At 38.6% G+C, this 27,401-nt stretch overlaps 1 protein-coding gene across 1 annotated transcript in view; it reads left to right on the top strand.

The window, feature by feature from the left end:
• The first annotated feature begins 404 nt into the window (after window positions 1–404).
• Window positions 405–27,401, top strand: part of LOC103036892 (cadherin-22) — a 330,834-nt gene continuing 303,837 nt past the window's right edge. Inside the window, exon 1 of the mRNA XM_022675617.2 lies at window positions 405–632. The gene's annotated coding sequence lies outside the window, so the exon portion shown is untranslated. The remainder of the gene's footprint in view (window positions 633–27,401) is intronic.

Raw genomic sequence — 27,401 nt, 5'->3', positions numbered from 1 at the left:
CACTTTCTCACTCTACCCACCTCTCTGTCCCTCTCTCTCTTCAATACTCTAACCTTTCTTTTCTCCCTCTCTTTCTTTCTCTTCTATCCACCACCCTCCCCTCTTCCTTACTCCTTGTCTTCTATTTCTTGCTCCAATTATCTATCCCCCTCTTCTATAACTCTCTTTCTCTACCCATTCTTTGGTCTCTATCACTTTCTCTCTTTCTTATTCTCTCATTTTCTCTGTCTCACTCTGTCTACCCCCTTTCTCTCTCTCACTCCAAATTTCTATACCCTTCTTCCACCCCCTCCTCTCTCTCTCTCTCTCTCTCTCGCTCTCTCTCTCTTTTCCCAGCTTCTCCACTAGGGGCTCTCCGTGCGCGGCTCCCTCTCTCCGCTGTAGAGCGCGCGAGCTCCGTTACCGGCGTGGCGCGCGATAGAGAGAGAGAGGGGATGCGCGCGCCACCGTTTGTTTCTCGCCGCAGCGCACGAGCGGAGCTTCATCTGAGGAGCAACTGCGAACCGGGAGGATCTCAAACTCATACCAGGGAGAGAAAACAGCACCGGTACAACCAGTACAACAGCACCAGCATCTCCAGCATCAGCACCAGCAGCAGCTTCAGCGGCACTGCGCCGGGCTTCAGATCCAGGGTAAGAGCGCGCGTGTTGGTGTCTGTGCGCGCGGTGCTCCCCTGTGTCTCTCTGTCTCTCTGGAGCTGTAGTGTGGTCAGCGGGTAGTTTGAATACAGGGTGGCTGCTGGATGTTATTTTGGTGAGCTTTTAGGCTGCTGGAAACGAGTCAGTCTGGGGTTAAATGATGCTGCGTTGTGGTGGAACTTGTTGCCTGGCTGCTGGCTGTTTAGTTTGAATGATATGGGAAGTTTTGAGGCTGACAGGTTTGATTAGGCTCCGTGTGGAGGAGGTTGGAGCTTGGCTGCTGTGGAAAAGTTAAAAAGCTAACTGATAATTGAGTTTGTAATAGATGTAAGGGCTAAATCTGGAAGCTCTAGTCTTAAGAGTCAGGAGGACATCCTATTTATGAGCTTTCACTGATTTCCTTCCACGTTACCATCCATCCATCCATCCATCCATCCATCCATCCATCCATCCATCCATCCATCCATACATACATACATACATACACACATACATACACACACACACACTTACTGCTACACCTGCTACATCTCGTGTCAGTGAGGTAGGTTAGCATCCGAAGCCTTTTTTTTTTTTTTTTTTTTTTTTTTTTTACCTCACACCCATAAACGCTCTGTAGGTTGCTGTGTGGGATGTGTGTGTTTTTAGGTTGGCTCTGGTTTCCTGTTGGAGGTGAAGTGTGTATCGACGACGCTGTAATTCATGGGGAATTAAGCGATGTCAGAGGCTGTGGCCGCTTGAAATATGGAATTTCTGTAAAGTCTTGAATAAAGCTTTTTACTGGTCGATAAAATGCACTGCGAGGAGGAACGTGGTGTGACTGTATTTATATATATTTTGGGATCGTAACAGCAGCCTGCTAACCCCTTAACAACACTGAATCTGTCCAAATCGTGCTAATAAATAGGGCTGCATGATATTGCTGTACCTTTTTTTTGCAATACATAAAAAAAGGAAGAGGATGCTTTTTTAAACCAGATTTCACCAAAACTCACCAAATATCAGTGGTCCAATATGTTATGATATTAATAAATCCTCACTGTCCAAATAAAAAAAGAAAAAAATGTCTCCACTTTTGTCATTTTTTAGTGTATTACATAATTTGAACACACAAACTGTACCAATAGAAATTCTCCAAATTTATCTGAAATTAACTCTTTTTACATTGACTTCTATTGAAAGTTAAGAAGGTTTTATCTTATCTCTCTCCTGTAAAGTTTCTGTTTTGGAGAGACATGTTTTCCATTAGACCTTTACCATTTGCTCTCTTTGTGTGCATGACTATAACTAAATAAATTGGTATTGTAAAGAGATGCACTGTTTTTTTTTGTTTTTGTTTTTGCTGAACCCCCCCCCCCCCAAAAAAAAAAAACCCCATAAAAACATTAACCAACTTTTAGCCATTAAACAAATGAAATACCATAAATCTATTTAAAAAAATCTATAAATACCTAAAAATGTACTTATTTTAAATACTTAAAGTGCTTTTATTGGCCAAATAATTCCATTAAAAGTAAAAGATTGTAATAAATGGGTGTAGAGTAAACCATATGTCAAACCACTGCAGTAAATGGCTGTTGAATACAGTTTTGGTAACAGTTTAAAAATACTCTAAACACATATTTCAGACAAAATAAAATGTTTTTTCCTAGAAAAATATTAAATATTTTGGGATTGTCTGTAGTAGTTATATAACCGATATCCAATATTGCAACTTCTGCCTTTATTTTTCAAGAATAATATATATTTTTTTTCTTAAATTGTATTAGCCATTGTGTTAGTATACAGTGTATTATTAAATCAGTAGATTATATGTTAAAATACTGGCAGTGGTGATTGGCACAATTTTACCTGTCAGAAAATTGATAGATAACTTTTAAATTGTTAAAACTTATTTAAAATGTTACTGTTTTTCACATATGGAACATTCTTTAAGCAACCAAACAGAAAGGTTCTTCTTTCACAAAACTGAAAATAAACTCTTTGTAGCGCCTTTATTATTAAGAATTTGCATATGCATTGCATTATATCTTTTTATATATGTTATTATAGTCATTTTATTCATTTTTTTTATTATTGTTGCGAGGCTTGAGCATCCTGGAAGATGAGTTGTACAGACAGTTTGTCCTGCATATTTTCATCAAATGAAAACTCAATAAAACTCATCCTCCTTGGACTCGCATACCTACAGCATCCCTCACTTTGTTTATACTGTGTCTATTTTACATACTGTATTGTACATGCTGTAGTTATCTAGGCTGTATGTTATCTATTGTATGATGCATCTCCCACCACATAATAACTATTAAACTGAAATGAGTAATGACACTATACAACACTGACAGCTCTGAGAGAAAAAAGAAATATTGTAAAAGAAGCACAGTAAGGATTAAGGAGTTGCTTGTCACTACTGATAATAGACAAATTCTCTGCCCATCCATCATACATGACAGGCATACGTTTCTATAATGCTCTCAACTGCTTTGCCTGTAATTAGTCTGTGTAACTTTCAGAGCTGTTAATAGGCTTACTCGATTGTTTACTGTAGACTGTAGCCGTTATCAGTGCTGATATAAGTCCAGCATAATGTTGAGATGATTTTCTGATAAGTGTGGCTTAGTTTTATGAATATTCACACTGTACCTCATTTTAAAGTGATGAGATTACAAGTAGAGGCATAAAGATAGAAAACGTTTGGGTCCATGAATAGGGATTCATGTAATATTTGGCAACTGAAATGATAGAAATAAACAATTGAAGACAATGTGGGAGAGAGTATGCAGACTTAGACAACTAACAGCAGATTTAGTTTAATTTTTTTATGCTCTACTCATATCAATTAAATGAAATAAAGCATTTGGCATCATTTATCACTTATTACGCATGGTATCACTTTGCTATCCTCGCCAACTGCGTGTTTTCCAGCTAAAAGGTGCAAGCTGCACTTTAGCTAGTAACTGAGCTAAATAGCCTTTGCCCTCCTTTCTCTGTGTAAATTTCAGTCACATGTGAGTTGAATAGCACTGCTTCAGTAAGTGAAGTTATGAACATAACTTTTAATATATTTTGGGAGCTTGATCCACGACATTACTCCTCCCACTCTCCGCCCTATATAAACCCTCCTGTGAAGCTTCCCCGAACTCCAGCCCAACCTTTTTCTTTTCTCCAATCTAATGGCGTGGGAAATACTAGCAAAATGTTCGATTAGAGTAGCACTGCTGACGTAAATTCATGCTCAGAATATCACTGCTGTGGCATATGTGTTATTTATTGTAAGTTTGTCTTCTGAGAAAATACAAAAATGTTATTTGTTAAATTAGAACTATGAATGAACACATGTGGAGTTTTATGTACTTAACAAAAAATGAGCTGTCCTCCACAGTCACCGGACCTGAACCCAATCCAGATGGTTTGGGGTGAGCTGGACCACAGAGTGAAGAAGGCAAAGGGGCAACAAGTGCTAATAAACACCTCTGGGAACTCCTTCCTTCAAGACTGGTGGAAAACCATTTCAGGTGGCCACCTCTTGAAGCTCACTGAGAGAATGATGCCAAGAGTGTGCAAAGCAGTAATCAGAGCAAAGGGTGGCTATTTTGAAGAAACTAGAATATATATATATATATATATATATATATATATATATATATATATATATATATATATATATATTTTTTTTTTTTAGTTATTTCACCTTTTTTTGTTAAGTACATAAAACTCCACACGTGTTCATTCATAGTTTTATTCATAGAAACTACAATGTAAATAGTCATGGAAATAAAGAAAACGCATTGAAAAAGAGAAGGTGTGTCCAAACTTTTGGCCTGTACTGTATATGACTAGAAATCCTAACGTTTCTACAAACTGCAGTGACATCATTTTCCGTTAAGGATCCGTGATTAACCCATTGTGGAAAACATTCAATAAATAAAGGTCCTTCAAAGTTTCTTTCAAATGAACTTTGTTTGACCCACTTTCTGATGTTTTTTCTCAGTTTTTAGTCACAAACATGTTTTCTGAAGTATAATCCAGAGTGTGTCTCTGAGTTTCCCCATGGCTGTGTGTACAGGAGTGTGATATCAACACATGGGTTTGTGGACAATGTTTTGATATACCTGATTCTAATTTGCAGACGATTTGTGAAGAGATTCACTTTTCAACTATTCATAGATTCAACCCAACCCAACATTGAAGGAGCATTTGTATGTTTTTGGCTTGTTTCTGGTTGCACTTTAACCCTCCTGTTATGTTCATTTGTCAGGAACAGTAATGGTGTTTTTGGGTCAGTTTGACCTGGTTCAAGTTTAATTATCCAAAGAAACCAAAAAAATCCTAACAAGAAGTGTAAATATTTAATTACTTACTCCATTACTAATTATTCTATCAATATTTAGTGCAGTGGTGTTGTTGATTACCTTTATCAGGTAATGGTTCAATTATATAGGATAATTCACATTTTTTTCCTAAAAAAAAAAAAAAAAAAAAACAAAAAAAACACAATATTTCTAAATTGTTTCTTTATTTTTGCAAGGAATGGTTGCAAATATGTGGGATGAACCATTTTCATATTATATGTTGATTATATTAATTAAGGTAAGCAGCAGAAAAACGCTTTTAACTATTTTTCCTAGATTTTCAAACTTTAAAAACGGGTCAATTTGACCTGTAACATAACAGGAGGGTTAACCCAAATGAGAAAGTGAAGCCAAAATAAAGGTAAACCTAGTTTGAACCATGATTTTAAGTCGATTGAATTGAAAATTCTTTTTTTTGGTGTGAAAATTAGGCTATATCCCAGCTCGATGGTAGATGTATATATATACATATATATATATATGAAAAACAGAGAAAAAACATGTTTGAAGTTTAAGTTTGTTACATTTCTAATAAAGAAATGTAAATGGGAAAAACCTTTAAATATAGGAAAGCTTTCTTAAGCCACAAATCTCTCTATTTATTTATTTATTTATTTTAAATAAAACTGGAAGTGAATGTGTCCTTGTTTGCTATCACCATGGGGAGATAAAAGAGATAAAACCCTCTATTAAATGTGAAGTGAGGTATGTTCTCCTGAATTTGTTTGGGAATGAAGGTAAACATGACTCTCTCATGCTTCCTCCAGGTTTGCGAACTCTTCTGTGTCTTCTGTGCTGGAGGGGGTTCATGTTCTCTATTGACCACATAGGGTTTGTTCCATTTCTAAATCGGCTGCAGTTGAGGAGAAGTCTTTGTTAAAGCCTGAGGAGACTGAGCTGTTGTGTTGGGAGGAGTGTGCTGACTCTCTTTACTCTTCTATTTCAAGGCTATTGAGTGACTGACAGATTATAGGTAGATGGGAGTGGGGTCTGATCTTTGAGTTTTCATTGATAAATATGACATGTTTGGATGGACATAATCAGATATTTGTTTTAACCATTTTAGACTTGATTTATATTTCAGTGATGGAACAAATATAAAAACATGATTTAAAAAATGATAAAAAGTCTTGGAAAGCACATAAAATTTGTAAGAATGAGCTCTAACTTTGCCTTATTGGCACTAGTATTGCCATGCCCTAATGTTTGAGTTGCTATTTTTATTTATTTTCCAATGGAGTGAGCAAGGCTATCCTCATTGGCTGGTTTAAAAAAAATAAAGAACAAAAAAATATATGAAAATATATTGCCATATGTCTTAAGGGGTTAAATTGGGTTGGCTTTTTAGTACTCTCTTTAAATGTATGCTGTATTTAGGCCTGTCATAATGATAACTTTTCGTGGACAATATATTGTCTTAGAAATTATTGAAACACTATTATTATCAATGACATCTTAAGATCATTAAATGCCCCTGACATAATGATACTAGAACTACTGCTGCTGCACCTCAGCCAATCAGCTCTCCCTCCTGCCCTGCCCCTAAACCCATAAAAATGACCCAGTGCCTCTCCCAGGGTGGAGTCAATTCCCCTTTAATAATGCACTTTGAATACATTGAAGATATAATCTGTCTCTGATAAATACGTGATGGAACATTAGAACAGAGTGAATTTTTCTTTTGTATCAAACAGCAAAATAAAAGTCTTTATTAACATTGTAGGACATTGCACTTTCTGTTGTGTGACTATTGCACATTCCCACTTTAGGATGGCAATGCAGAAACAAATAAAATATATTGTGTAGCTGTATTTATGAGTATTGCCCACAATATGACCCACAATTCCAATCTAAATAATTCTACATTTTTTGTCTTACTTCCACACTTAAAAAAAATACAAATTCTAAATGTTATTTGCTTCAAAAAAAAAATCTTTACAACAGATTTCTATAAAGGAATGTGTTAGTGTGAACCTTTTTAAAGCTGTAACAAACTTGAAACAGAAAAAAAAACATGATACAAGTTTCTATAGACTACAACTGACTTAACTTTTACTAGAACTGTTTGTCCAAGACAAGAACCATTCAGTAATCTTCAGAGAACATTTAAGAAAACACTGACTCTCCTAGTGGACGGCGCTGGCAGTTTGATTTGTGATAAAGCTGAGGCTGAAATTTCTACCACCGCCGAGTCACGTAGTTTGTGTGTAAATACGGGCAGGACACAGTCCGTTTGTCTGTAAATCACGGGCGCACAGACGAGCGCTCTATAGATTGGTTGTGATTTATGTCTGACTGGCCCGCGAACACGTGGGACCCTACAGTCTCGGCCCCGGCGCTGATAAATCGCTGGGATGAAGCAGTGAGCCCCGGACGACATTGATTACCGTTTACCGAGTCTGAGAATAAACCATAGTGAGGGTTTTTGGGGGGTTATAAGGGGTGGGAGGTGATGGATATTGCCGCAGGGATGCTACTGATGACAGATATGGGTTACAAATGAGTTGGGGGTGGTTATGGCTCCTGGAAATGAGACCATTAGGGTGTTTTTTAATTGATCCTAGTTGAGGGGGTGCTGCTGCGGTCCAGCACCTGCTTCAGGAGCCTCTGGTGCAGACCTTTAGCTTAAATTATCCACTGTGTTACAATCTCACACCTGCTCCGAGAGCCAGAGCCAGAGGAACTCGCCCTCCAGCTTCCGCCAGGCACTCTGTGTGTATGTGTGGTGTGTGTGTGTGTGTGTGTATGCATGTTGGTGTGTGTGTGTAAGCTATTGTAGAGGCAGTGAAGCAGCACCAGTATTGCTTTTTGATTTTCTGTTATTATGAAGCGAACACTTCACATGTTTTTATGTTGCATTCATTTTCATGTATCTGATGAATGACATGGCTTATAATTAAGTCTTAATAAAGATTAATTGATATTAGCTGATATTTAACTTAAATTCTCAAAAGCAGGGCGACAATGATCCACTATGATCAAGAGATCGCTGGTTCAATCCTGGTCATGCAGTTTGCCATCAGCTGCCGGAGCCCTGAGAGAGCACAGTTGGCCATGCTCTCTCTGGGTGGGTACAGTAGACGGAGCTCTTTTCCCTTATCACTGATGTCGATCAGGCTGCGTCTGTGAGCTGATGTAGCGGAACTCGCTGCGCTTTCCTCCGAGCGTTAGCGCTGTGATGCTACTCGGCAGTGCTACATCAGCAGCAGTTCAAAAAGAGGCGGTGGCTGACTTCACATGTATCGGAGGAGGCGTGTGCTAATCTTCACCCTCCTTCTGTTGTGGCATCACTAGTGATGGGGGAGTAGGAGCTGAATGGGTGAGACAATTGGCCTAGCCAAATTGGGGAGAAAAATGGGAGAAAATTAGAAATAAAAAAATAAAAAGAATGATAAAAAAAAAACTATGTAGTTATGTTTATATTAGTTATTCATTACATTACATTACATTACATTACATTACATTTGGCAGACGCTTTTGTCCAAAGCGACTTTAAGGATGATGTTTTTTAATAAAGATCATTCAATAGATCCCTGTGGGACTAAACAAAATATGCTAAAAGCAAACAGTTACCAACTTATTTATAATAAACCTTTGGAAATGGTTCAAATGGTTGAATAAATAAAGCATTGAACAGATGTTCTCTCTATATTCTGTTGCGGTTTATGTTTGTATCAGAGCCATTTAGCCCAGCATTATAAATGGGATACTATGGTCTATTAAATGTTGTATTTTATTTCCATGGAAATACATTTCTTGTTTTTGTTGAGGGATGAATCCGCTGCACTTGACTGAGAGCACTTTATGAGAGATGACTTTGATAAATCAGTGTTGTGCTTTCTAAATCAGATTAGCTTTTCTATCTAGTTGGAGTTTCATGGCTGTGCACGGTTAGGGTTTCAGAATAATCTTTTATTTGAAATAATAATTGTGTTACTAATATGTCTAATTTTCCCGCGGAGCTTTCTCTATTTGTAGTTTTAAATCTCAAAGCAAATATTATTTGTCAGAAATAGCTCTGCTTTGCCTTTAGCTAAGCTTTGCTGTCATTTGATATATATTTATTTATTTTTATATTCATTTTTTTTACCAGCTACTCATCACAAGCACTAATCAAACCAGTGTGCTCTAACAAAGCTGGCACTAAATAAAGTCTCCTCCGTGATTATGGAAGTTACAGCCTTAAATGCAGGTCAAGTGACTTTTTTTTTTTTTGACAAGCTTTGTGTACATGGTGGGGGAGGGGGGTGCAGAACAGATTTAGTAATTACTGTTATTAATGCGTCAGCCTTTAACCTCTAGTGCCGTCACTCAAAACGGTGCCCTTGAAATTGGAGTCCGCACACAAAAAAAGCTTTCCGGCGTGCCACGTTCTAATTGAACTAGATTAATTATTCACATTTAGCATGTCATGGCGGAGCAAGGAGGTGAAATATTTTAAGTGCTCTTCTATGAGTGCACTGCTTTCTTCTCCTGGTGGAACATTGCATAGTTTCCTATATTTAATGGATTATGCTGCGTCCCGTCCCCTCTCTTCACAGTCGGGTGAGGTGAGAGTGGAAGACAGTGCTTTTGGAAGTCTTCTGGTTTTCTGGGTAGATTTCAGATTTTCCTTGGCTGTAAGAGAAATCAATGTTTTAGCATGATTGGAATATGAGTTTTTATGATGAACACATTGTAAGAGGTGCGATAATATTGTAAATAACAGCAAACTTAAATTGCATTACCTGCGTTCAGCAATAGAGGGAGCTCTTCATGTTGCAGAGTTTTCTCAAATTATATTACATAACACGGCTGGAGGCAGAGTGAAGCAGAGCGAGGCAGAGTGATGTGAGTGTGGCTGAGCCATGTAGAGTGAGGCAACATATGGTAGGTAGAGCAATGTATAGTAAGGTAGAGTGAGGTAGACCAATGTAGAGCGATGTAGAGTGATGTAGAGTGAGGCAGAGCAATGTATAGTGAGGTAGTACAATGTAGAGTGTGGTAGAGTTAGGTAGATGAATGTGGAGTGAGGTAGAAAAAGGTACAGTGAAGTAGAGTAAGGTGAAGTGAAGTAGAGTGAGGTAGAGAAATGTAGAGTGAAGCTGAGCCATGTGGAGTGAGGCAACATGAGGTAGAAAAATGTAGAGCAATGTAGAGTGAGGCAAAACTATGTAGAACAATTTAGAGTGAGGTAGAGTGATGTATCATGAAGTAGAAAAATGTAGAGCAATGTAGAGTGAGGCAGAACTATGTAGAACAATTTAGAGTGTGGTAGAGTGATGTAGAGTGACGTAGCGTGAGGCTGAGCCATGTAGAGTGAGGCAAAGTTAGGTAAAGTAATGAGACAGAACAATATAGAGCAATGTAAAGTGAAGTAGAGTGAGGTAGAGCAATGAATAGCAATGTATGGTGAGGTAAACCAGTGTAGAGCAATGTAGAGTGAAGTAGAGCAATATAGAGCAATGTAGAACAATTTTGAACAATGTAAAATTATGCAAAGTATGGTTGAGTGATGTAGAGTGCGGTAGAGTGAGGCAGAAAAATGTAGAGTAAAGTAGAGTGAGGTAAATTGAGGGAGAGTGAGGTAGAGCCATGTTGAGAGATGTAAAGCGAGGGAAAGTGAGGTAGAGTGAAGTAATATTTCACTCTTCTTTATCTCATCTGAACTAATAAAATGCCAGTAGTGGTTTTGAGTAAGGTAGAACAATTTAGAACAATGTAAAGTAAAGTATGGTTGAGGGATGTAGAGTGATGTAGAGTGCGGCAGAGTGAGGTAGAGTGCGGTACAACAATGTAGAGTAAAGTAGAGTAATGTAGAGTGAGGTAGAGTGAAGTAATAATTTTCTTCTTATCTGAATTGATAAAGGGCCGGCAGAGGTTTTCATTAACAATGCAATTTGCGAAGAGGCAGAAACCTGCATCAGCTCAGAGACAAAGAGCTTGTGGATGAGTGGATGATAAGTTAGTAAGTTCATGTGAGACGCTCTCTCTCTCTCTCTCTCTCTCTCTCTCTCTCTCTCTTCTCCGAGTTTCGAATGTTTTAGATGCCTTGTGTGGTTTGTTTCTTTGTTCCCACTGGCAGTCATCAAGAACTGTGTTACCATGGCAATTTAGCTTGGCTGAAGATGTTGGCATTTGTCAGAGGAAGCAGAGAGAAAATGTGCGCCATCATACAGTGCGTCGCCTCACTTTTGTCCTCTTATTGTGAGCGGGAAGCTCGCTTTATGAAGGAGAAAAGCGCTTGTTGCTCGTCCTGCAGGTCTATACTCCGCAGAGCGCGTCCCCTGACATTCTCCGGCGCCGGGATTTTCCTTTTCTCACAGTGCAATCAGCGGAATTTTGGGTGGAAATTACCCGGGTGCCAAACAGGCCTGCTGTGATTGTTATAAAGCCTCACATCTTAGGTCTATTTCACAGTTGGCTTCATAGAGCAAGATGATAGAATAAGAGGAAGAAAGGAAGAAAGGAAGAAAAGTGGCTTTTTCTCTCTTTCTCTCTGCACCCTCCTCCTCCCCCCCAGTCTCTCCTCAGTCCCTCTCGTGCTCTCTCCCTGCCCCTTTCCCTGTGTTGTACCAGAGCATAGACCACCCCCGTTCTCAACCAAATAGGAATTTAAACTTTAAATGCTACTGAATAATGTATGGGTTCCAGGATCTTCTGGTCAGGAAGCACTTTCAGGCCTGGAGGATTCACTCTGAATAGGTAGGGGGATAAAAGGGACTTGCTGCGGGCTTTGCTCCTGCTAGGCCTTGTGCTTCTAACGCTGGAGCTGTGGGAAGATGGTGGGGGGTGGGATTTACCGGAGGCTCTTATCTTGACGGCAGATCCTGGCCTAGCCCTAGCTAGTCTGGCGGTGGTCAAATCTTTTATTCCTCTCCACATTCCACCCAGTGGTGATGTCTTGAGTTTCTTTCTTTTTTTTGAGAATTGAGTGTGTGGACCACCATTCCTTTTTTTTTTTTTTTTTAACAGATCTTGGATCAGTCCAATAACATCCAATAACAGCAGGCCAAAATCCTGACACAGATACAAAACAGTACCGTCCACAGCCCGTGATCAGAAAGTACTCAGCACAGCTCCCTCTGCAAAGCCATCAAAGTAAGCTGTCAGTTCTCTCTCTCTCCCTCCCAAAAAAAAAAGAAGAATTCACGGGCTGGAATTATTGCTCGTCACTCACCTCTATCTATCTTTCTGGAGAGGAGCACTATTACAGGAGCAATTCATATTTGATTATGGTGGTCGCAGGCAGCTTTAGCCGTGGAGAGCTCTACAGAATCCCGGGGTTCTTTGGGAAAGGAGTTTGTGGATTCGGTGAGCCGAGAGCAGGTCAAGCCAGCATTGGACATCATGATTTCGAGACAAGCTCTGCCCTCTCTGGCCGGCTTTGATCAGCTCCACTGACAGACTGCCTCTGGGGTCCCCAGAGGCTCTCTCTCTCTCTTTCTTTCTCTCTCGCACTCTCATGGTTTCTGTCTCTTTTGGTTGGTCGCTCTCTCCCTTGCTCTCTCTCTCTATTTTCTCCAGAGAAAGCTGCACTCAGAATTCAGCTATTCAGATTCTGACTCAGGTAATTGCCCTGGACTTAATGGAGATACTGCTCAGGTTGGAGGCTTGCCGCTTGATCTTGTTCTGCCTATCTGTCCGAGACAAGTAGCTACTGTTCCTCAAAGCCGTATTAAGATTCAGCTTAAGTGTTCCTGCCAGTCTGGCTGATGTACTGTCGTGACCCAGGACTAAATAGAAATGATAAGGGCAAATGATAGCATGACTGACACAGCTGACACCTATTACAGCGTGCAGCACCTCGTTCTTGTCAGCTGTCCGAAACATAATGAAGTGATATGCATGGAGGATGCTGCTGTTGGACTATTGGACAGCACAGACTGCTTCCTATTTAAAACTTGCATGTCAGGGCTGTGCGAAATCTCAGTTAGAGATACAGTATATTACGTGAGACATATTTATGTGAGTATAATTTTTAAACTTTGCATTGAATTCACTTAAATAGAAACAGAGATTAAGTCTTTCTTACATTATTGCATTTGCATTTACTGGTAGTTCTTCATCTTTGCTTGCATTTACTGGTAGTTTACGGAGACAGTTCTTCAACTCAGGGTCCTATCTTACACCCTGCACAAGACTTATCACGAGGATCACTGCTATCTTACACCCCTCCAACAGTCTTTTTTTTTTGCCTTCCAACTGTGCCATTAAAATAGCAATAGAGTTTAGAAATACACTGTATCTGCATCGATGGGCGCAGTGGTATGGAAGTGAGGTGCACCACTGATTGAATAAAACCCTAACAAGAGTCAACTGTCAGACATCCATACCTATCTTAGCTATGCAGGTGTTTTCACATCAACAATAGACAGAATACATAATAAAATTAAATAAATACCTGTTCACATGCCTTAAAAGCTTGAACGCACAGGTCATTTTCCTCTTCTGAGAAGCACAGAAGCACTGCACCATTAAAATAGCAATCCACCAAAGCGCACTTGGCTCTTAAAGGGATTGGAATGTGGCACACTGATTGTTTTATTTCAGATCACGTCCAAAACACACCCATTATTAAGTAGCAGATTTAGTACATGCCATTTGCACATTTTCGAGCTGCGCAAGGTGCACAGGTTGATGGCTCACCTATAGATGGCTAAAATAGGGCTCATTAACATGAGCATAAGGAGATACAGTATACATTACAGGCCAAAGGTTTGGATACACCTTCTTATTCAATGCGTTTTCTTTATTTTCATGACTATTTACATTGTAGATTCTCACTGAAGCATCAAAACTGTGAATGAACACATGTGGAGTTTTATGTACTTAACAAAAAATGAGCTGACCTCCACAGTCACCGAACCTGAACCCAATCCAGATGGTTTGGGGTGAGCTGGACCACAGAGTGAAGAAGGCAAAGGGGCAACAAGTGCTAATAAACACCTCTGGGAACTCCTTCCTTCAAGACTGTTGGAAAACCATTTCAGGTGACTCTACCTCTTGAAGCCCATTGAGAGAATGATGCCAAGAGTGTGCAAAGCAGTAATCAGAGCAAAGGGTGGATATTTTAAAAAAACTAGAATATAAAACGTTTTTAGTTATTTCACCTTTTTTTGTTAAGCATTAAAAATTCCACATGTGTTCATTCATTCATAGTGTTAAAGCCTTCAGTGAGATCCTACAATGTGAAAAGTGATAAAAATAAAGAAAACGCATTGAAAAAGAGATGGTGTGTCCAAAATTTCTTACATTACTGCATGTACTGCTAGTTAACAGACACATTTCTTCATCCTTTTCACAGACTCATGTTTGTATTTTGGCTCAGGCATTATGTTCAGTTTAAAAATCCACATTTGCTCCCTGATATTATAAATGATGAACTCACTGAATATTTGAAAGCAGGGGTCACGACATCATGATCACCTGCATATTCATTCTACATACCTCCATATTCTACACATGTCCATGAACAGCAGACTGAAGGGACATTCCTGTCATACAGTAGCAGAGGGCTGAGCTGGCGGAATCCAACAGATCCTGCGTGGGGCCAACGCATTTGTGATTTCCAATGTGCTAGGCTAGGTGGGAGTGAGAGAAAAGTAGAGAGAAAGAAAGAAAGAGAGCACCAAGTACTACTTTGAAATAACAGGAGGCTGGTGGGCTGATGCATTTTGGACATTCTTGAGTGTTACCCAGGTGGGCGTGAAAGAGGAAGAGAGGTTAGGACAACTTTTGAGCACAGCGCTGCAAAATTAGTGCTGACCTTACTTCACTGAGCCTCGTTCTGGTTCACAAAACCACCTATGTAGGAGGCCTGGCTCACTTTAGCCTGGCTGTGAGTATTAAGAACTGAGTACTGAGATTAATATGGATTTATCACATCAGATCTTAGATTGTCATTTATACTGTCTTGCTTTTTGCAATAAAAGGCATCTGGTCATTTGCATAACGATAATAAAAAAAATCTTTTAAAATCTCCCTTAAAAAAAAGAAACAAACCTAGTTATAACACCCAAGTAAATCCTTTATTTTTACATTTATATATTTTTAGTAAAACTTTTCTTCTAGCCTCCTACACAGTGTATTTGCCACACTTGTACTATTAAATTAAAATGTAAAACTGACTGTGGTTATTTAGCACTACTCTTAGAATTATAATATTTGAAAAGCTATTTATGTTGTGCTGCTAGAAAAAAATCATGATCCAGTTTATTTCCTTCCCTCTCACCGTATGCCATTTGAACGCCTTAATTCTGAGTACACATAATAATGGTAATTTTAAAGCAGCATTATTAAGCAATTTTACATTAAAATATCAGCTTTAGAATAATGCTAATGCTGCACAGACTATACTCTGATTCTACTGCACTATGGAGATTTGGTGGAACCTCATGCAAGAATCATATCTGTGTAAAATCCTGTAATATTACTCTACCTCTTCTGTCCATTATCTTTTTTTTTTTTTTTTTTTAAATTTCAGATGCAACTTCTGAATCTGTCAGTTTGTCTAAAAGTGCATGGGTGCATACAGCTGTCTATGAGGGAAAACTGAAGTTTAGTACAGAGAATTTAACTGAAGTACAGAAGTGGAGTAAACCTTTAGAGGGAGCCCATAGTCAAAAATACCAGTTCTCACATAATGTTGTTTTAAAGGCCCAATTAACCCCCTGATTTTAGCTGACTCCACTCTCAGCTCAAATTTGAAAAATGCTAAAAAAAAAATGGGAGCGGTAGTTTGGGAGGGGCACTGGGTGATGTATGGGTTTAGGGGTGGGGCAGGAGGGAGAGCAGTATTATTGATTATTATTGATCTGTATATTGTAATGTGTCTGTCAATTTATATATATATATAAATATAGTATATATATTATATCAAGTCAAGAGTCAAGTCAAGAGGCTTTTATTGTCATTACATCTGAGTACAGGTACACAGTGTGATGAAATTACGTTCCTCCGGAACCATGGTGCAACATAGAACAACAAGCAATAGACAACATAAAGTGCAGGAGTGACGACAGTGCAACATAAAATTATAAAATTATAACACTAAATAACAATAAATACAATAAATACAAAAGACGAGACAATTTAAAGACAGGACAGTGCAGTACCGATACGGTATAATAAAGTGTATAGTGGGGATAAGGTGCAGAGATGTGTAACATACTGTAACATATAGAACATATATAATCACAGCAGTTACTGAGGTAGAGTTTATAGTTTTTAAGAGTGCAGCAAATATTGCTGAAGGGAATAAAGTCATGTCAGCCTCTGTGTGCTGACTGGGTATGTGTGTGGGTGAAGTTCAGTTCTTTGTGTGTGTAAAGGGGGGGGGGGGGTGTACAGTTTAGTTTTGTGTGAGTGTGTTGGGTGAGTGGTGGGTGGGGTGGGGGTTCAGTTCTGTCTCTGTGCGTTGAGAAGTCTGACTGCCTGGTGGATGAAGCTGTTGCAAAGTCTGGTAGTGGAGGCTCGGATGCTCCGGTATCTTCTGCCAGGCGGCAGCAGAGCGAAGAGTCCGTGTGAGGGATGGGTGGGGTCTTCCACAATGCTGGTGGCTTTGTGCATGCAGCGTGTGGTGTAGATCTCAGTGATGGAGGGAAGAGAGACTCTTTCTCAGCGCACTCTCCGCTGTAGGGTCTTGCGGTCTGAGGTGTTGCAGTTCCCAAACCAGACGGTAATGCAGGTGCTCAGGATGCTTTCTACAGTGCCTCTGTAGAACATGGTGAGGATGGGAGGTGGGAGATGTGCTTTCCTCAGTCTCCGCAGGAAGTAGAGGCGCTGCTGGGCTTTCTTGGTGGTTATGGAGCTGGTGTTGAGGGACCAGGTGTATATATATATATATATATATATATATATATATATATATATATATATATATATATAGTTTTTTAGCCCACATTTTAAAAAAATACTATTATATAGTATTGTATAGTTTTATACTGTCACTAACACTGATCATTTGACTCCCTGTCACTTTAAAACTCAGCAGTAGAATATACATAATTTCTTGTATGAAGTGGATACACACTCTGAACTGGTATGTTTTCTACAATTACTGCTGTGAAATAACTACCCTGTGAAAAAATCCAGCTGGTTATCCAAAGAAAACATACTCTATGCTGGTGAAGTGTTAGTTAACGAGCTAGCCTATCCGCATAAGGTTTGTTTTATTTTCTAGATAACCAGCTTATCTTAAGATGAATTTTAATCTCCAGAGTGGAACTTTTTTATTATTATTAGATTTCTATTTATTCTTTTGCTTGGATGTTCTCTCAGTAAACCTACAACAAGACAAAAAAGTGGTGTGCCGTGCTACCACTGACAAAATGTGATGCTTCTAAAGGGTTTGAGTTTCATTTTTAAACCAGTTAGTTTAAATCAGTAGTGTCAGGAATGGGTTTAAAAAGTCAGAGTTTAGACAAACAGTTGTGTAAACGTTCTCATCTTTTTGCACATCAAAGTCTGGGAGAAAGGTGGCTTCTTCAAACAGAATCAAAACTCTAGAACAGCAGCTTCGTTCAGATTTCTTCAGATGTCTTAAAAAGTTACAAACAGCATCAAACTAGCATCAACGTATCAAACTTGCTCTTTTACCCTCTAAAAAACAGAGATTTACAGTAACAAGTAGAATTTTTTTTACTGCAGTACTTAAATACTAAAATGCTGTATCTGTACTCTACTGGAGTATTATTTTACTTTCACTTCCACTTCAACTCAAGTCATTTTTTGATAGAGCTCTTGTACTTTTAATCAGGTCTGGGTCTCTATACATGTTATACATGTTTGCCAAAAACATGCTTTACTCCTGCAGGTTGTGATTGTTCATTTATCATTAGAAAATCAGGTTATTGTTTAATTGCAAATATAAATATCTAAATACAACCGAGAATGCTAGCCCTAGTAGTGGCCCAATATGGTTGCTTATGGGTGGGTGCACTTTTTTACAATGAGTGCACTAAAGTAAATTACTTAAAACAGTGCCCACATCACATTGTAGCCTTGTCAATATTCATCTTAACTTGCATTTTGTGCATGCTATGTGTTAATGATAGATATATCTCGGCATGTATATATCTTGATAGTGGCACAGATGATGATATATTGATGTATACTGTATATACTAGTGAGGTTTATGCATGAACGTGTGTACATGTTTTTGTAGGTTTGTGTAAGTGTGTCATTTTCACAACGCTGAGTGATATTATCAATATTTTAATCTCACATGTAAATGGATGGTAATTGGTTTTATGCGCATATCTTTCTGTATTATGGATCTGAACATGTGTTTAGAGGAACCTTTGCGACTGTACGCTGCTGCCGGTGCATTTCCCGGGCTTGTATTTGTTGCGTATTCCATACCAGAATACGCTTCGGACTGTAAATAAGTTATGATATGACCGTGGCACATCTGTTTTTAATGGTGCACAGCAGCTTGCACGCATGACTTTAATCCTGATACACGATGGGATTTGCCCTGATGATGCATATCTTGGAGGGATTAAGCCCAGTGCCACGATGTGACAAGTCAGCGGGCTTCTCCGTGCATCCCTCTTTTGTTTCAGCAGCATAATGGGCTTTGTAAGTTAATACCCAAGAGACACAACAATTCTTCTGAGCCGTGCACGGATTGTCAGACTGCCCCAGTTCTGAGCTCTTTCCCTCCTGTTTGGAATACAGAAGATGCTGGATTTTGCCAAGGAATGACAATAATCGCAGTGCCCCTTCCCCTTTTTTCCCTTTTCTTTTCCTCTCATTTCTGGCCCTGCGTAACAATGCATTAATTTTAAGGTTCGATGCATGATTCTTAGATGTTTTAGTTTCAGGTGTTGCATACATTTTAAAAGGGTGTTTTCACACATGTATGCTATTTTTTCTGGTCTGAATCAATTAGTGAATTAATTAAGATGAATAACATTTTCCACCTTGGTCTGGTTTGGTTTAATGCAAAGAAGACTGCAAGTGTAACAAAACCATGCGTTAGGGCTGCACGATATTGGACACATTTAACTAATGCAGGGCCCATGACGTCACCAGCCCCGCCCCCGCCCATGCGCTGTCTCGTGTCCGGACCGATCAAGAGCTAAAAGTCATAGCCGAGCTCTCAAAACCCGAGAAAAACAGCAAAACAACAGTAATTGCTCATTTAATCAGGCATTTAATTGGCTTTTTAAAGGTAAATAAGAGCGTTGTTTTTTCTAGGATTAAAAGCGTGAGTTCAGCTGTAACTGGAAATATCTGCGCTGCAAAACTGTGCTGGACTGAGGTGCACAGCTTTCAACACATGCGTTTACATGCACGTGAAGCAAGGTAACTGCATGGTAACCGAGGTAACCGCATGGCCTCCATCCACTTGGCTGGACATGTGCGTTTACAAGCACGTGCCCAGCCATGGATACTCCTGCCCCCCTCGCGCTTTTTGCGCAGGCAGCAGCAGCCTGTCACTCACACAGACACAGAGACAGTGCTGTGTATCTACTTCTTGTGTCAAAAACCAAAACATAGCGACATGACAGGTTTGATTTGTTTTGCCTTAAGTGACATCACACGTCCTGAGAGGCTGTCTCCTCCCATTGGTCAGAGCTGCCTGGGCCAGGAGCAAAAAGAAAAGACAAGAAAAGGTTCTGTGTTCTGGATTAGTGCATATTTCAGTGTAATTTATCATGGAGATTCAGCAGAGATGGCATACTTAATACTTACAGTAATTACCTGGGTATTAAATCAGATAAAACTGCACCTAAACAGCTGTTTAGATCAATCTTATGAAGTATATTTGATAGTTGGATCAAACTGCTAACCAGGGTTGGTTTGGAACAGTACCCCATTTTCACACTTGCTGAAACAAACTGTACCAATTGAGAGAAAACTAACCAGAGTCTGTTTTTACCAGACTAAATAGTGCTGGTGTGAAAACACACTAATTGTATTCTGCATGGTTCAGTTTGGCTCATGGATTGGTTTGGCTACACCTTATCTATGTTCCTCCCACTCTACTCTAATAAGATTTTTATTGACCGCATTCAGGTTTGCCAGCAAATAATTGTCACACATTAGTGTCACTAAAAAAGGATTCGATTAGCATCCTTCTCCTGCTTTGCTAACCTTCAGCTGAGCACAAAACAGCTTTCTGACAAACCCAAATATATGGACTGGCATTTACATGTGAGTTCAAAGAACTAGTTGCAGAAAAGGTGGGATTTGAACCCATGTATGTAGACCACAATGGATTAGCAGCCAATAGCATTAACCCCTTAACAGGCCAGGATTTTTGTGAATTGTCTGCCTGACATTACACCACTAAATCTATTCAAGGATAAGGATTTCTATTCAAGCATTACATATAAAAAGCTTTCATGTTTCATTAGGAACATTACTAAAAAGCATAACTGTAATTGTAATAAAAAATATTTAAAAAAAAAACATATTTAAATAAACCTGCTGATGTCAAAATATAATGAATAAAATCATAAAATTGTCTCTTTCCTGAACTTCATCTTAAAATCAATATTTTCCTGAATACAAATCAAACAGTTCATGTCCTCCAAACCTTTAGTTTCATTATGTTTGTGCAGAACTTGCAAATCTGCAAATCTGAAATTATTAGGTGGAGTATAGAGTGAACCGGCAGTGCTGTCCAGCCCAAGTGTTCTGTAGGAGATTTCGGTAACACTTTAAAATAAGACTCCTTTATAAAGGGTTTATTAATGTTATTAATTAGGCTATGAAACTTCATAAATCCGTAATGAGCAGTTACAACACATAGAAATATATAGAAAGGACAACAGTGGCCGCCTGTCGTTTGCCAAATAGTGATTTCATTTCATTTATAGTGTTAATCCTCAGATCTTAGTTTGTCTTTTCCATAACATATCTGTTAATAGCATATCTATTGATAACTTTCACTACCCATATGAATAATTTATCCAGTAATCATAACACATTGTTTCATGTTCATTAACATAAAATAGCATTAAATAACCAAACTGACTTTCAATATTATTTTATTAGATATGTCAATGCTGTGATAAGTTCTATGTGTTATGAGTACTTATAAATGTTTTACAAAGTATTTACAACCAGATTATTAACCATTATTAAACTCCCTCATAGTCTATTTACACACCCTTTATAAAGGAGCCTTATTTTAAAGTGGTACTGAGATTTCAAAGCCCTCAAATTTTCAGAATGTAAATAAGTTATTTTACTGCAGAAAAAAAGTTTTTTTTTTAGAACATACACAGGCATTTTAGGGGTTAACCACTCGATTAATGCAATCTTTAATAAGAGAAGCTACAGTTTCAAACTGGGTCAAACATATGTATATATTTTTGGAATTTGGCTAATGTACTTTCGTCCTCTTACCTCTTTCTCCGTCATCTTTTTCTGTCCTCTTTCCTATTGCCAAGCTTCAGAAGCCGTGGCGCGACAGCCTCGGTTGGCGTGACAGCCTCGGTCGACGTGACAGCGTCTGGTGCGATAGGCACAACTGAAAGTGGCATTATGGACGAGCGAGGCCTGCGATCATAGTGTCGTTTGTTTGGCTTGGCGATAATCAGACTGGCTTGATTTGGCTGGTTTTGCAGTGGGGGATCTCATTGGTGAGACATGCTGTGGAGCGCTTGCCCTTTCGAAGCCTAATTTCAGCCAGATGCCCATTTGCTCTGTCCAATCTCACGACCTTTACGTCAATCACAGATGAATAGTCGGAGGCACCGGGAGGCTGGCCATCGCTCCTTAATGAACACGTCCAGTCTTGGACATGATTCACTTTGTCAGATGGAAATTTGAAACTCGTGCCCCAATTCGGAAACGCATCCGCCGCACAGTGACAAATCGAGCCATTGCTGACCTGACTAAGAACGGCTCCGTGGGCTATTTTAATTTTAAATGGCAGAAAACTAAATCCGTTGAATCCTTAGGCTAAATCAAATGTTTGTTTCATTGTTGTTTTCTCTTTTTTCCTACTTTTTTCATTTTAGATATCTTACAGCTTTATTTCAAGCACCGCACTTCCCTTTTTCACATATAGGTTAAAAACCTGTGAGGGAATTAAAGCCCCACTGGGTAGGATCAGGATTTTGTGCTTATGGGCTCCGCCTACAGTTGTAATAAATGGTACCACTTTAAAATAAGACTACCTTTATAAAGTGTTTATAAACGGTTTACTATTAGTTTACTAATGGTTACTAATTAGGTTGTAAATGCCTTAAAAATCATTAATAATCAGTTATAACACATATGTAGAAAGGGCAAAAATATAGATGGCTGTGGGTTCACTATTTGTCAAACAACAGGTCATTGTTGCCCTTTCTATGTATGTGTTATAACTGATTATTAATGATTTTTAAGGCATTTACAACCTAATTAGTAACCATTAATAAACTAATTGTAAACCATTTTTAAACCCTTTATAAAGGTAGTCTTATTTTAAAGTGGTACCTAATAAATGTATACAGCACTGTTGTAAAACTTCTCCCCTCTGTTTCTCTCACTTTTCATCTACAATACCAACATAACATTGTTGATTATATGTTTACAAAGTTATGATCGTTGTGAATGGAAATGCCTTAGATTAAGACCTGTTTATAAGCATATGCATATATATATATATATATATATATTTTAACATATATACAGTAGACTGTTATCACTACATAAATAGTGGAAAATGCACCTGAATATAAGCTACTTATTCCATCAGAAAGTAAAAAAAAAAAAACACAAATAATTACAACCAATCTGAACTGCATCATCAATTTGTCTCGTTTAGCATAAAATGTTTACTTTATTGTAAACACGACTGAAACAAGACAATTTTTTCTGTGTCCTCAACTGATAAAACAGCGTGTTTACAGAGTAGCACTGTTAGCCCTCACCACCAAACAAGCACAACATGAAATTATAGTAAAACAAAAACAACAGTATCATTAAAAGCTTTTGCAAGCCTCAGACTAAAATGTATATTTCAGTTTGGAGTGATATATTGCAAGCTAAGCTTACAAACGGCTATATTTTACACTTAACATGATATATTTACACATTTAACCCGATTGCTAATGCTAATCGCAAATGCTAATCGTTGCTAGCTTGCGCCTGCTAGTCTACAGATTTAGCAGTTAAAACAAACACTTTAACTAAACTTATACCTCACATATTTACACATATTAACTTATAATCTGTCTTTATCTGGTACTATCTGAACTCACCGGTGCTTCTCCTCACAATAGAACAGCACAGGCGAACAGCATAAAAGATACTTATGAACGAATATTTTTAGTGAATGGATTCTAATGATTCAGTTCATCTAAAAGTGCTGGTGTGCCCATCACTATTAGTTAGCATCTGTAAAGAATGAACCAACTCCAATGGCGGGTTTTTGTAGTCCTTGTAGAACTGTTGGAACTACAGGTTGGAAAGCAGGTCGCAGTTCTGGAAAGTGTGTGGCTCCGACCACCTAGGAAAACTTACAGAGTTTGGTTTGAGCTCCGAGGAGGCCAGCACAGACATGAGAGCACTGTTATCCGTCTTATTACACCTTAATGCAGCGCTGCAGTGAGTTTGAAGCTGTGATTTTACTTCTTAAAAAGTTCAGTAATCAAAGAAATCCTACCTAATGTGCCTTTAAATAAAGTCTTTCATTCTCAGGCAAAGAATTATTTCCATTTTTAATTTGAGCCATTAGATAAAAAAAAATAAAATAAAAAGCCTTACCACCCTTAACAGCTACAGGAGTTTTTTTTTTTTTTTTTTTTACTGTTTACTACTGTTAATTGCTAAGCTTCATTTTGTGAAGGTTATTAAAATCCTTTACAGCCACCTACTAAATCGTATCAATTAAGGGGCTTCAACATGCTCATTGTTTCTTATTCTCGGTTCTCTCTGATCCAAATGTATGGATTTCTTCATTACCCTCATCTTCTGTAATAGAGGTCTCACTTGAAATGGAAATGACATTTGAGAGAGACGTATACGGGCTAGCCGTAATTGGTTCGATGGGCTATTTTACAAGGCAATGAAATAAATGACAGAATAATTCCACTTGTGAAGATAAGAGCCAGCAGCTTAATTATGGCTTTATCTAACGAGGTGCAGTGTTATGTCGTGACCGTGGTCTGTTTACTGTTGATGGCTTATTTTTAAAGTCTTGTCTGTTCTCTGCTGATAAACTAGTCTTCACCCAGGACCACGAGCATAGTCTGGTGATAAGAACGCTGTTGATAAGAGTACCTAGTGTGGAACATCACAACGTCTGTTTTTTTTTATAAATGAGACATTGCAGACGTCTTACAGCAGAAGCACTCAAAAAATCGACTTGGTTGGTTAATATGTTTATTTATTTATTTAGTTATATATATATTTGTGGAAAGATAATGAAAGATGGAGTGTTGTCTGAGGCTCCTTGCTCATTTTGTTCAGTCTCTTTGAACACACATGTATTAGCTGCCCACAGAAGAAGCTGCAGTATTTTTCCTCTCTGTCCTTGATCAGATTTCTTTTCTTTTCTATTTTTTTCTCGGATGTTTCATGCTTATGATTTCATCTTGGACATGTGCACAGATGAAGGTCTAGGGCAGACTGAAGCAGATTTTTGTTCTACTCATTTAGCTCTAAGTGTCTAATAGAAAAGAGCCCTAAATGTAATAAAATATTTTAAGGCCAGCCATAATGTGATTGTGGGTACTGAATTTCTCGGATAATACCAAGGGTCACTTCTCTTCACCAATTTGCTTTTTAAAAGGCATTCAGTGATCCAGCTTTTCCTCTCCTGATACTACATCCAACATCTAACCTTGACTGTTAGAAAAAGCTCCGCAAAAAAAGCACTTTTGTTTCATAATAACACAATGCATGAACAGACATTTAGATAATGTGCCAAAAAAAATATCATGCTTTTTCGAAAAAATAATTAATTAACTTCTACCTCAAGTCAGTTAAAAATGATTTCAATCATCTAACAAATGCGTGTGATTTACAATTACAAAGATGGCCCTGCATGCATAAAATAACATTTGCACCATCTCATCCTGTGTATGGATAAGAATATCTCCATATCGATATGACACATGATATAAATAATTATACATTGGGGTAAGATCATCCAGGTGTTTCAGTGCTTGGTTTGGCTGCATTGATTTTGCCCAAGCTAAGAAGTAGTTTGGTGTGTTTGGACACTGAGGACCTCTACCTCGCTCTATTGCATACTACCTCATTCTACCTCACTATACTACTTTTCTATACCTCACTTTACATTGCTCTAAATCACTCTTCCTGGCTCTTCCACACCCGAACTCTTTTTACCTTACTCAACCTCACACTACCTCACTCTATACATTATATCTAGCTTTTCCTCACTCTACCTCCAGCCCAGTAATGTTACATGATCTCAGTCACAGTCACACGTTAATTCTCATATTCGTGGTTATTACAGCTCTTTTAATATGTGTGAAAATTCATATTATGATAGTGATAAAAATGGGATTTACCTTACAGCCCTATTTCATAGTTAAATACACTCCAATCACGCAATTGTGTGCTCTCAGGTATCCGGCTTCATCTAATAAATTTGTGTGATTTACAGTAACACAGATGGCCCCACATTAATGAAACATTTAATGTACCATGTCATCCTGTGTATGGATAAAAATAAATAATGTTCAATAACATTGTCAGATATCTCAATATCGATGTGAAACATGACATTAATAAAGATACCTTTTTAGCGTTTGGTTGGCTGCACTCATTTTGCCCAGGCTAAGAAGTAGTTTGGCGTGTTCGGTCACTAAACTGATGACCTCTACCTCACTCTACTTTACTCTACCTCATTCTACCTCATTCAACCCCACAGTAACCTACTCTAAAAAATCTCTACTTCACTCTACCTCATGTGTCTTTACTCTACCTTACTCTCCTTCTCTACACCTTACTGTACCTTACACTTCCACACATTCAACCTGATTTTACCTCACTCTATCTCACTCTACCTCTCTATACTTTGCTTTACCTTTACCTTACTCTACATTACTCTACTTCAATCTACCTCACACTTCCTCCTCATTTTTCTCATATTACCTTGTTCTACCTCGCTAAACTTCCCTATACCTCACTTTGCAATGTTCTACTACCTCACTCTTCCTGGCTCCAGCCTACGCTTTTTTACTGTATCTCATGCTTTTTTTTTTTACTGTACTTTTACTATACCTCTCTGTACCTCACTATACTTCTCTGTACCTCACTATACTTCTCTATACCTTACTTTGCATTGCTCTACCTCACTCTTCCTGGCTCTTCCACACCTTACCTCACTCTACCTCATTCTGCTTCACTCCACCTCACTCTACTTCTCTATACCTTGCTTTACCTTACTCTACATCCATCTACTGCACACTTCCTCATTTTACCTCACACTACCTCGTTTTACCTCACTATACTCCTCTCTACCTCATTTGGCATTGCTCTACCTCACTCTTCCTGGCTCTTCCACACCTTACCTCACTCTACCTCATTCTGCTTCACTCCTCCTCACTCTACTTCTCTATGCCTTGCTTTACCTTACTCTACATCATTCTACCGCACACTTCCTCATTTTACCTCACAATACCTTGTTTTACCTCACTATACTTCTCTATACCTTGCTTTACATTGCTTTACCTTACTCTTTGTGGCTCTTCCACACCTTACCTCATTCTACCTCACTCTACTTCACTTCTCTTTCTCACTTAGCCTTTTTCTGCCTCTGCATTGTATCTTGCTTTTCCTCAATTGAGTTTTCTCTTATTAGTGGTATGTGTGGTTATCACAGCTCTTTTAATATGTGTGGAAACTCATATCATAATAGTGATAAAAAATGTGATTTATCTTACAGCTCTATTCCACATTATATTGTTTTGTTTTTTTATGGTATCTGCCTCTAGGGCGACTTACCCAAAAGTTGCTCAATAGATTTTTTTTTTTGTTTTTTATTACAGTGATGTCTCACCATTAGCCGTTAACTCTGTGCTACTAAACACATCAGAAGTCTCACTGTCTGACTGTGCTCTGTGCTCTGTGCTCACCGCTCTGCCAGTGTGGGCTTAGTGCACTGAACTCCCCATCTGTGCTTTCCAGGAGACCTGCTTTTAATTGTTTCTGAGCAAGCCTCACATGAAGGTAAGTGCAGATGAAACAGAAGTTTAATAAAGTGCATGAAATTAGAGGGCAATGCAGGCAGCGATGGCACAGGCACATCTCCTCATTCCTGATCTGTGCGCCGTGGCGACTGAAGCCCTCGCTGGGCTCGAACAGGTGTGACTAAGCCTCCTGATGTCACATCAAACGTAGCTGTGTGTCTCCACTGAGAGGCTTTATTCCCCTCATAAACCATTCAGGCAAATAATTAAACAAAAAACGCTCACTGCCCAGAGATCACAATGCGTTTGAGGAGATAAACTAT

This window comes from Astyanax mexicanus, chromosome 5 (assembly GCF_023375975.1).
Source record: "Astyanax mexicanus isolate ESR-SI-001 chromosome 5, AstMex3_surface, whole genome shotgun sequence".
Classification (NCBI taxonomy): Eukaryota; Metazoa; Chordata; class Actinopteri; order Characiformes; family Acestrorhamphidae; genus Astyanax; species Astyanax mexicanus.
This window is presented reverse-complemented; position numbering and strand designations above follow the sequence as displayed.